The sequence below is a fragment of the Dermacentor andersoni genome, chromosome 5 (genome assembly GCF_023375885.2).
Source record: "Dermacentor andersoni chromosome 5, qqDerAnde1_hic_scaffold, whole genome shotgun sequence".
In the NCBI taxonomy this organism is placed as follows: Eukaryota; Metazoa; Arthropoda; class Arachnida; order Ixodida; family Ixodidae; genus Dermacentor; species Dermacentor andersoni.
This window is the reverse complement of record NC_092818.1, coordinates 130,139,076-130,147,784: the sequence shown is the minus strand read 5'-3', so window position 1 is coordinate 130,147,784 and position 8,709 is coordinate 130,139,076.

Genomic DNA, 8,709 nt, shown 5'->3' with positions numbered 1-8,709 from the left:
CGGGAAAGATGACGAATATGCGTCCTGAGACAATCCACAGCAACGTATGTTTGGATGGAATGATCTTTCGCGAGCACGATTGTTGCAGCTGGTCATGCACAGTGAGGAAGTCCTCAGCACGTGCGCAATGCTTGGCCCTGTAAGCTCACTAATGAGCGAATATTTGACTTGCAGGTACCGGACAACACTGGAAGGCTGTAGTGTAAATAGGCTGTAGCTTAATAGCCGAACTTCATTTGCTTTCCGCATCAAAAGGTAAGATAATGCTGCCTGTGACCAATGCGGCAACGAGGAAGCTATTTAACACGTTCTTTATCACTGTCCCCGATACAGCGCACACAGGCAGTCACTCGCGACCGCACTGGCGCGTCATCACGACCGACCACTTTCGGAGCTGCTAGTCCTCGGACGCCAAACTAAGTCGTCACACCACAAAACAGTGAGGGCCCCCTTGAAATGTTTGCGTTCGAGTGGCCTATTAGAGAGTCTAGTTCTCGCGGACGTTTCCAACCTGCTCTATTTATCGTTCTTTGATTTTTCTCTGCTATTATTTCCGTCTTTCATTTCCCATACCCTTACCCCAGTGCAGGGTAGCAAACCAGAATGTTCTCCGATTAACCTCTTTTCCTTTCCCACCCCACTTATTTCTCTCTCCACACTGGACTGCGAGCCCAGATTTATCGAAGCACCAAATCTCTTCTTTTCCCCCACTATAAAGTAACATGCAGTGAGATAAAACTTCGCCTGAAACGCGCGATGCATTACCACGTGCCACAAACGTACAAACCAAGAAACAATTTATCACTTACGGCCCCTTACAATGGCATTAACGAGCTATTTACGTCACCAGTGATGAACAGACCGCTTTTTCGCAAGTGATTGAAGAAGCAGGAAGCAGCTGCTTCATTCAAACTGCTGTGGTTTCATTTTGCCGCCACTACTCGGGAAGAACGCTCAAAGGAAGGTTTCCTTTGTCGTCGAAATTTATTGTAACCACGCCTCGTATTACACGTATTACGGCGAGTCCTTTCAGACAACTGCACAAAAGGGGAGTCCTCGCCCACTTCATCAAGCTAATCTTTTCGCTGTAAACACTTGGACTCCGTCCGCCAGTTTTCCTTTCTTATACGCTTCGCTTTACCTCCTATGCATATTTACCTGCTATGAGCTGCTTCAAGTGATCATTTAATTGCAACCGCGTCCTCGAGCCCATCAGCGCTGCTGTGATGGGCGGGGAATCTTCCAGGAGCAGTCAAACCACCTGGTCCAAAATAGATAACCAAGAATGTTTCTTTCCCAAGACATCACAGCCTTTTTTTTATTCCTAGCTGTTGGACAAGTTTTCCTTGTCGCTGTATATATACAAATATACTTACTTTCCTCTTCCGTCTGCATGTTTTCATCAATGATACTATGGCATAATTACGCTACAAAACTACGATCGCTTTCTTTCTGCTGTAAACGCCACCCATAAACACAAACGAGTAGGCTCTTTAAATAGCTCCTTTTTTATCCCCCTTTCTTCACAGAAATCTCCGCCAGACCACAGCTTTTAATAGGCGTACACTGTAGTCATTTTTGCGCTTTCACTTTTAAGGTTGCAAAAAAAAACTTTACTGTACACTACATACAGCGAGCTCACATTACGACTGTTACGAGAGGAGCCATGGCCACCAAAAAATATATGCAGATAGAGCGCATCTGTCGGAATCTATGTGAAGCGAAGCTTTAGTGAAGTGGTTAATTATATGCTTTACAACCAACCTCAATGCCTACAATTTAGTTTACTTTCATCCTATGCGACCTGTAGTCCCATATATTGTTTATGTTTATCCACCTCAAAGGTCGCAACTTTAATGTCATGCTATTTATGCCCTACACCGCTTGCAAGCTATGCCGAAATTCAGACACCACATCCAGCGGATGTGCTGTGCGAGACGTCCGCGCAGCGATGTCACGATGGCGAAGGTGTCGCACGATGCTTCTCGAGGGAAGAATGGCGCTGACATTTGTGTGCACAGAAAGGTGTACCTCCCGCATGAGGCAGCCTTTAGGATTCTGTGCATCTTGTGTCACAATGGCCGCATACTCCTTTTGGAGGATTGGCGGAGAACGGATACACGCTCAGTGGTACACGCCGAATGGCTAAATCACAGAAAATATAGTAAACCAAATAATCCGCTAAATATATTACACTATTCCATTACCAGACATATTTCAGGATTTATGTAGTAATTCTTTTTTTCTTACACAGAACACAGGTGCGCTTATTTGCACTACCGTGTCGATTACAACGGGTATCTGCGCCGTTTGCCGGTATACTTTCATTCAGCGATCGTATAACCTTCGTATACATATCCACAAATCTATCCGCCTAGATACTGACCCACCCCTAGCTAGCTGCCACGCCAAACGCGGAAGGGGAAGCAAAGAAAGCTTTGCTTTAAGACCGTGTAGAAATTCTGACCACCTGGTACGTACTGAAATGTGTGACATGAAAGCTTGACAGCGGTATAGCTCTTGGGATTTATGTCATGAAGTTTTGGTGTCACCTGTTGCAACTATAATCCTGTCTATCTTGCCCATTAAGGGTGGAGATGTTAGCCACGGTATAAATTAGCATCCCCATGGGCGAATTTTTAAAACAAAAGCCTTAATTGGTCATACTCCCGATTGCCGTGAAAAGAAACGCGTCGTCTTGTTCACTGGTACAAGAACTCATCATCAGCAATGGCTCATGCCCCTCTAAGGAAGCAAAAAAATGCAATGGATCATCCCTCTCGTAATGCAGAGGCTACAAGCACTCACCTAAGTGAAGAGTACAGTGTATACATTCATTGGAAGCACGCATACAACGCAGAGAAACGCGGCGCCAAGTCGAGTGGTACAAAAACTCACCGCCGCTTTCAGTACGTGAAAGTAGTCGAACAGCGAAGCTGTGTTAGTTACATCGAGTGTTACATCATGCAGGTCAAATGTCGCAAGCAGTCTATACAGTAAATCTTATTTCACCATTACTTAACCTCATTTCCGCTTTTGCGTGATTCTCGTGGTGAGCACGCTTTAGGAGTGCTTTTTATTTTGCGGTTCGCCAAGTGTCATTTTTTTTTTGCTTGTGAGGTTTATGTCTGTGCTTTGCCGTGCCTTTTTTTTTTTCATGCAAGTTGCTCCGCCCCGTGGTCTTCCCATAGTTGTAGCTGTGATGGAATGTACGGAACCACTAATCCAAAGTTCTGTCTATTAGGCGCAAGGCTGACCACGGGAGATGCGGGAGCTGCAATCGTTTTAACGATTGTTTGGTCTTGTTTGACGATTGACGTCTTCGCGTTTCTAAATGAGGGTATTGGGGGCGAGGAGTTACGAAGTCGCCATCTGTCGCAAGCGCCTCCCTTGCGTAGTATGAGGTAACACCCGGCGCGCTCCTCATAGGTTTAGCTTACGGCGCTCAATAAAAACACCGCGCGGCAGCCCTCCTGGACATCTATGTAGGCACTCTTAAAACGAGCGAAGTTTTTGACTGTCGATATAATAATTTTGGGCAAACTTAAAGCACAGAATCGGATACGGACGCTATCTCTTTACCGAATACGTACAGTGAACGCCATTACGCGCGCTCGCCGCGATGGAGTCTCCCGAACCGGCTTCTTGCGTGAAAGGTAAGCGTGAAACTATGCGTGAAACTATGTGAAAAATGACCTTATAGTGGGCTGTCTGTATAACCAAATGGGCATAACAGAATGAAGCCTCAATGCAGCGATCGCGTGGGTTCGCAGCGACCGACTGCGCATCTGCATGCATGTCCGCGCACAATGTTTTGCTTTCGCTGTGAGCGCGTTTTCGCACCGTGCCGTGAGCTTAAGGCCGCAGCATATGAGCATTTGACAGTACACTAGCAACCATTGTTGCATGGACGCTATCAGATCTGTTCAAAAATAATTTCGTTACAGAGGCTTCGACGCCTACGGCGACTGTGATGTGCCGTCGCGACGATTCAACATTTTTTTGTCTTCTAAATTCTTGGACATTTCAATATTATTTCTCAAGTTGGGTCGCATTGTATGTTTATCGGCCTTCTCAGCATGCCATTTCCCTCTGCTTCTTTTTTGTAATCCAGTGCATTAATTCACAACACAAACATGACCATATGTCATGCCTTTCTTTAATGTGCGTCTTACCGCTCCCTTTCCGTTCCAGTGAACTTGCCAGTACCTAGCATCAACAAGTTCATAGACCAAACCGTCCTGACATTAGCCGGACAGCGGGCGCGGGCGAGCGTCTCAGTGCGCGTTTTCTGCTACTCACCGAACATCGCGCAGTCTCGGCGCCGTAGCAGAAATTTTCCTCGCGTGTGTGCTTGCTGCATACCCGAGTTCTAGCCGATGGCTGACAGTCTAGTTTCGCCAGTCAAACTTCACGCAGCTCCTTGCCCTGCGGCTACGTGCGAATAAGGCTGACATCAGGCTCCGCTGCGTACGTCCGGCACTGCGGCACCGAGAAGTAGCCTACCATGGTGCACGCCTCCAAAGGCAGCCACTACCTATTATAGTAGTTTCCGATGTTGTCAAGTTGACACCCAAGGCGGTAAAGCCTCACCACTTAACCAGAATCGCGGCGCAGGTGGGACTTTAAACTTTCGTTTTCAGCTCGCTTCGGCGCTTCCGAAGCAGCCGACGCGGCCGCTGTGTTCACGTGATCCCTCATGTCACGTCACGCCGACGGTGGCGCCAGCTTTTCCAGTGGTGGAGCTCGCCCCCAATAAACACACGTTCGGCTGCGACGTCAGTGACGGTATGCCCGCAGTCCGCCGTTGTCGCTTGCGATCGATGTCTCGAGTTTGCTCGGTGGCGAGGTTAGCAGTATCCACTCGGCATTGCTGCTTGCGATTCTTCAAAACTAAATTGCTTCAAAATTAAATATTTCCGGCATGTAAGACAATGAATGGCTCATACCCCCTTAAGCAATGGCTCCTACCCCCGTGAACGCGACCGCCCCATTACGACGACAGAAGTGAAATTCTACGCTGGAATAAGGAGCGGCGACGGCGCCAGCTGTGGAAGAAGACGACGACGACGACGGCGAACGCGGGAGCAGTGGCACGAGCGCGGTCGCGCGGTAGCGCCGAGGGGCGCCAATGAGCCAGCTGTGGAAGAAGACGACGACGCTCGAGCCATTGCTGATGATGATAGCTTTAGCGAACTCCGTCAACGACGGCGCAGGATTCGCATAAACAGCTGCACTATAAAAAACCACGTGACTTTCTCAATGACTCATACCCCCGTAAGCAAGCAAAAAATGCAATGGCTCATACCCCCGAAAGGCTGAGGCTACAAACGTTCAGCAAAGTCAATAGTGCATACATTCACTGAAATCACCCACACAACACACAAAACAGCACACATTTCATTCCCCTGCTGAGAGGATACAACGCAAGGTCGAATAGAAACGCCGTTGACCTCGCTATACGAGCGTGCAAAGCAGCAGGTAAGCGTCGAAAATGAGCCGAAGAAGCCGAACTGCGAAAGCAGCAACGCGACGATGCGAGACGGTGCATTACCAAGTGTGCAGCAGGATTTCGCCTTCACGTGTTACAAGAGTGTAATATGCTTCCGACTTTCTTTTTTTATAGTGTTGTCGTGCGCTAGGCAAAAGCAGTGCGGCTAGCCCGCTGCTTCAAAGTAATCTTATTTCGAAATATGACTTCGAATAATTACCGTCACTTTCAAATAGGTCACATTTTTTTCCTTAGTTCAAAATAACGATTGCGAAAAGGATTCAGTTCGCGACCACTTCTGGTTTCCAATTCCAATGCAGTTAAACGCAGAAATGATATAAATCAACCATTGAAGCAGCTCTAATATTCTTTTCTAGCACCTTATAAAGCAAAACTAAAGATCCTTGCAGAACGCTAGCTGAGGCGCTCAAACGTTTTATAAAATTGACTGAATTCACAAAACTTAGGAGAAATTGTAACATCAGGTCAACAACTGCACAAATACGCAAAACAAATATGTGCTGTCCCATCTAGAGCACACGTGGTAGAGCAACCAAAGGGAACAAGTCGATCATATTCCGTTTGTCGGTAAACAAGGTGACATAAAATCGTCAATGGTACTTTTGCAGAACTCATGTCCCCAAATTGAGTACATACATTCACCCTCAATTGTGGCATTTGCATATCGGCTGCTTACAGACCAACGGCAACGAAAAGTTGGATCGCGTAACGAGTCTAGTTTCAGAGAGCGTAGATATAAAGCACTCTCCGAAAAAAAACCTTAGGTTTGAAATACGAGTTGATGCGTGCGGTAAGTTCGCGAAAGAGCGTTTTTTGATGCACAAACTTAAAAGAAGGCAATAACAGAACGCCGCCATTGCAGATCACTGGAAGTGACGCGCAACCCAGAATGCGTATCTGCTCGACATAGCCTCCGATATTCGACGCCGCCCGCGGTGCGCTCATAAATCTCGGAGGAGACGTGTTGGCATTCACGTCCCATCCGCTAACTACCAGGTGCGTGCATCGTCTGCTTTGATGATATTTATGGGCTGTTAAAAAAAATTGGACAATTACCAGCTTTGTAAAGATCGCCTCAATAGTAAATACTACTCGGTTTTAAGTTTTAACCAGTTTAGACGAAGTGAAATTTCGTTGTAGTTGACTTTTAAAATGCATGTTAGGAGCTTTTTACGGACACAATAAGCTTCATTTTCTTGGAGCTTTCTATTTTCGCTCTTCTGAAACAAAATTTCATAGGGGCGTCGCATTCCACGCAACCTCTCAACGAGAAAGAGTATAAGGCTTCCTAATATTTGGCACGGCACATTAGTCTAGACCAGCAGAGAAGTCTGACGCCAATCGTAGGATGCAATAAGAAATCGGATATTTATTAAAATCATGTCGCCAGAAGCTCATCTGTTCCGACCTATATTTCTTTATCATTATAAAAAAATATACAAGCACATAGGTATAAATACAAGAGTTACCATTTTGAGAGAAATCTGCCAATACGCAGGCTAAGCACTTCATCACTTTTTTTTTTTTTAAGAATGTGTTCATGGTTTGTGACAATGAATGGCATCTGCATCCACACAGGTATGTGTGCGAACACAAAAATAAAAGTGGGTGGCACACCAAGTATATCTAACATCCTCTGGTTTTGTACGTATATTGTTTATATTATAACTAGCTCGCATTGACCTAACTGCGCAGTTTTGGGACTGATTATCCTTCCTTTCGTCTTGTACGCCGTGAATTGCTTGCAAACAGTTGCTCATTAAACTATTCTAGGACTGATGGAAATAGGCTCATGTATAACTGTTACTCCAGTGTAATCAATATCATTTTCCCATGCGAAAAATTAAAAAAAATAAAGAGTCACAGTTTCGCCCGAAAGGCGAAGCATCGATTGCGATAGCAAATTGGTAAACAACTACACGAAGTATAGCAGTTTCATCGGCCGTGTAAACATGTAAACTGACATACTAAGGCATACTGGCTAAATTAACAAGCATGGTGCGACGTGCGCACAAGCCAACATGAACACATCTCTCTCGATGACCGTGGAAACTTGCTATCAAAACGCTGCAGTGAGGAAAGGTGGCAGTAGCCGCACTCATCAGCGCGGACTACGCCGCGATGACACAGCGCAGCGCGGACTTTCCCACCGTCGCAGATGGTTTTGAATATACAGTGAACTCTCACTTGAGTGAACGTCAAGGGGCCCGAGGAAATAGTTCACTTAACTGAAAGTTCACTAAACTAAATATTCACTAGAATATGGAACAGCGTAGGGCACAGCAGACAACGAGTCATAAGTGTGAGATGCAATTTATGGAGTTATGTACACCCCTATATGCGAGGTTTGTAACAGTTACGTTGCGGCCTATCTCATTTTGAAAAAAAATATAATGTTTATTTGCATTGGTGCTTTTAAAGCGCAAGACTTAACACAGCTGTCCAGAGAGTATGTTTTGTGCCCTTCTTCTAGCACAAGTTGTTGCTGCAACACGAAGTCTCGCAACTTTCCAAGGCATCCTACAGGCTCAGCTAGAATTACAGTACTTGAATCTGCCTCTGCCGTTGCATCTTCCTCGTCGCACGCTTCTTCAGGACCACCACTGGAAACAATTTACAGATTTAATAGTTCAGCACATGTAACGAGCTTCCTGTCACTGCACATAGTTTTCAAATGAAGTGTTGTCAACATCTAACTGGTGGCAGGCATCTTTGCACATCCCGGGGTCGATCACGTCGTCGAGCTGTTCCTCTTGCTCACTTTGACTACAAAGAGGGAAATACCTGATTTATGCTAGCAGTTTCTAATTGTAGGTCAGTGTTACTGTCCATTAGGAGCCTCAAGTTCCTTCTGCTGAAATATTTCCTATTCACAAATTCGTTTAACTGAAATATTCTTGCATAGAATGCATAGCAAAACCATTGGGGATTGCCTAAAAGCTCGTTATTCTAAAACATTCCTTAAACAAACGTTCGTACGACTGAAAGTTTACTGTACAGCGGCCACTCGGAGTAAAAAGGAAGAGCCAACAAGCACGCTTCTTCTGTGCTTCGTCCTGCTTGGAGGAGGGAGCAGACATTGTTTCTTCAGCTAATCTTATCACCAGGTCATCAACCCCCCTGCCCAGAAAGTTGTGCAAACTACTACACAGGAAAGGTCTCGGAGTCGTGCAGTCTGCTACAGTTAGAAATGCACC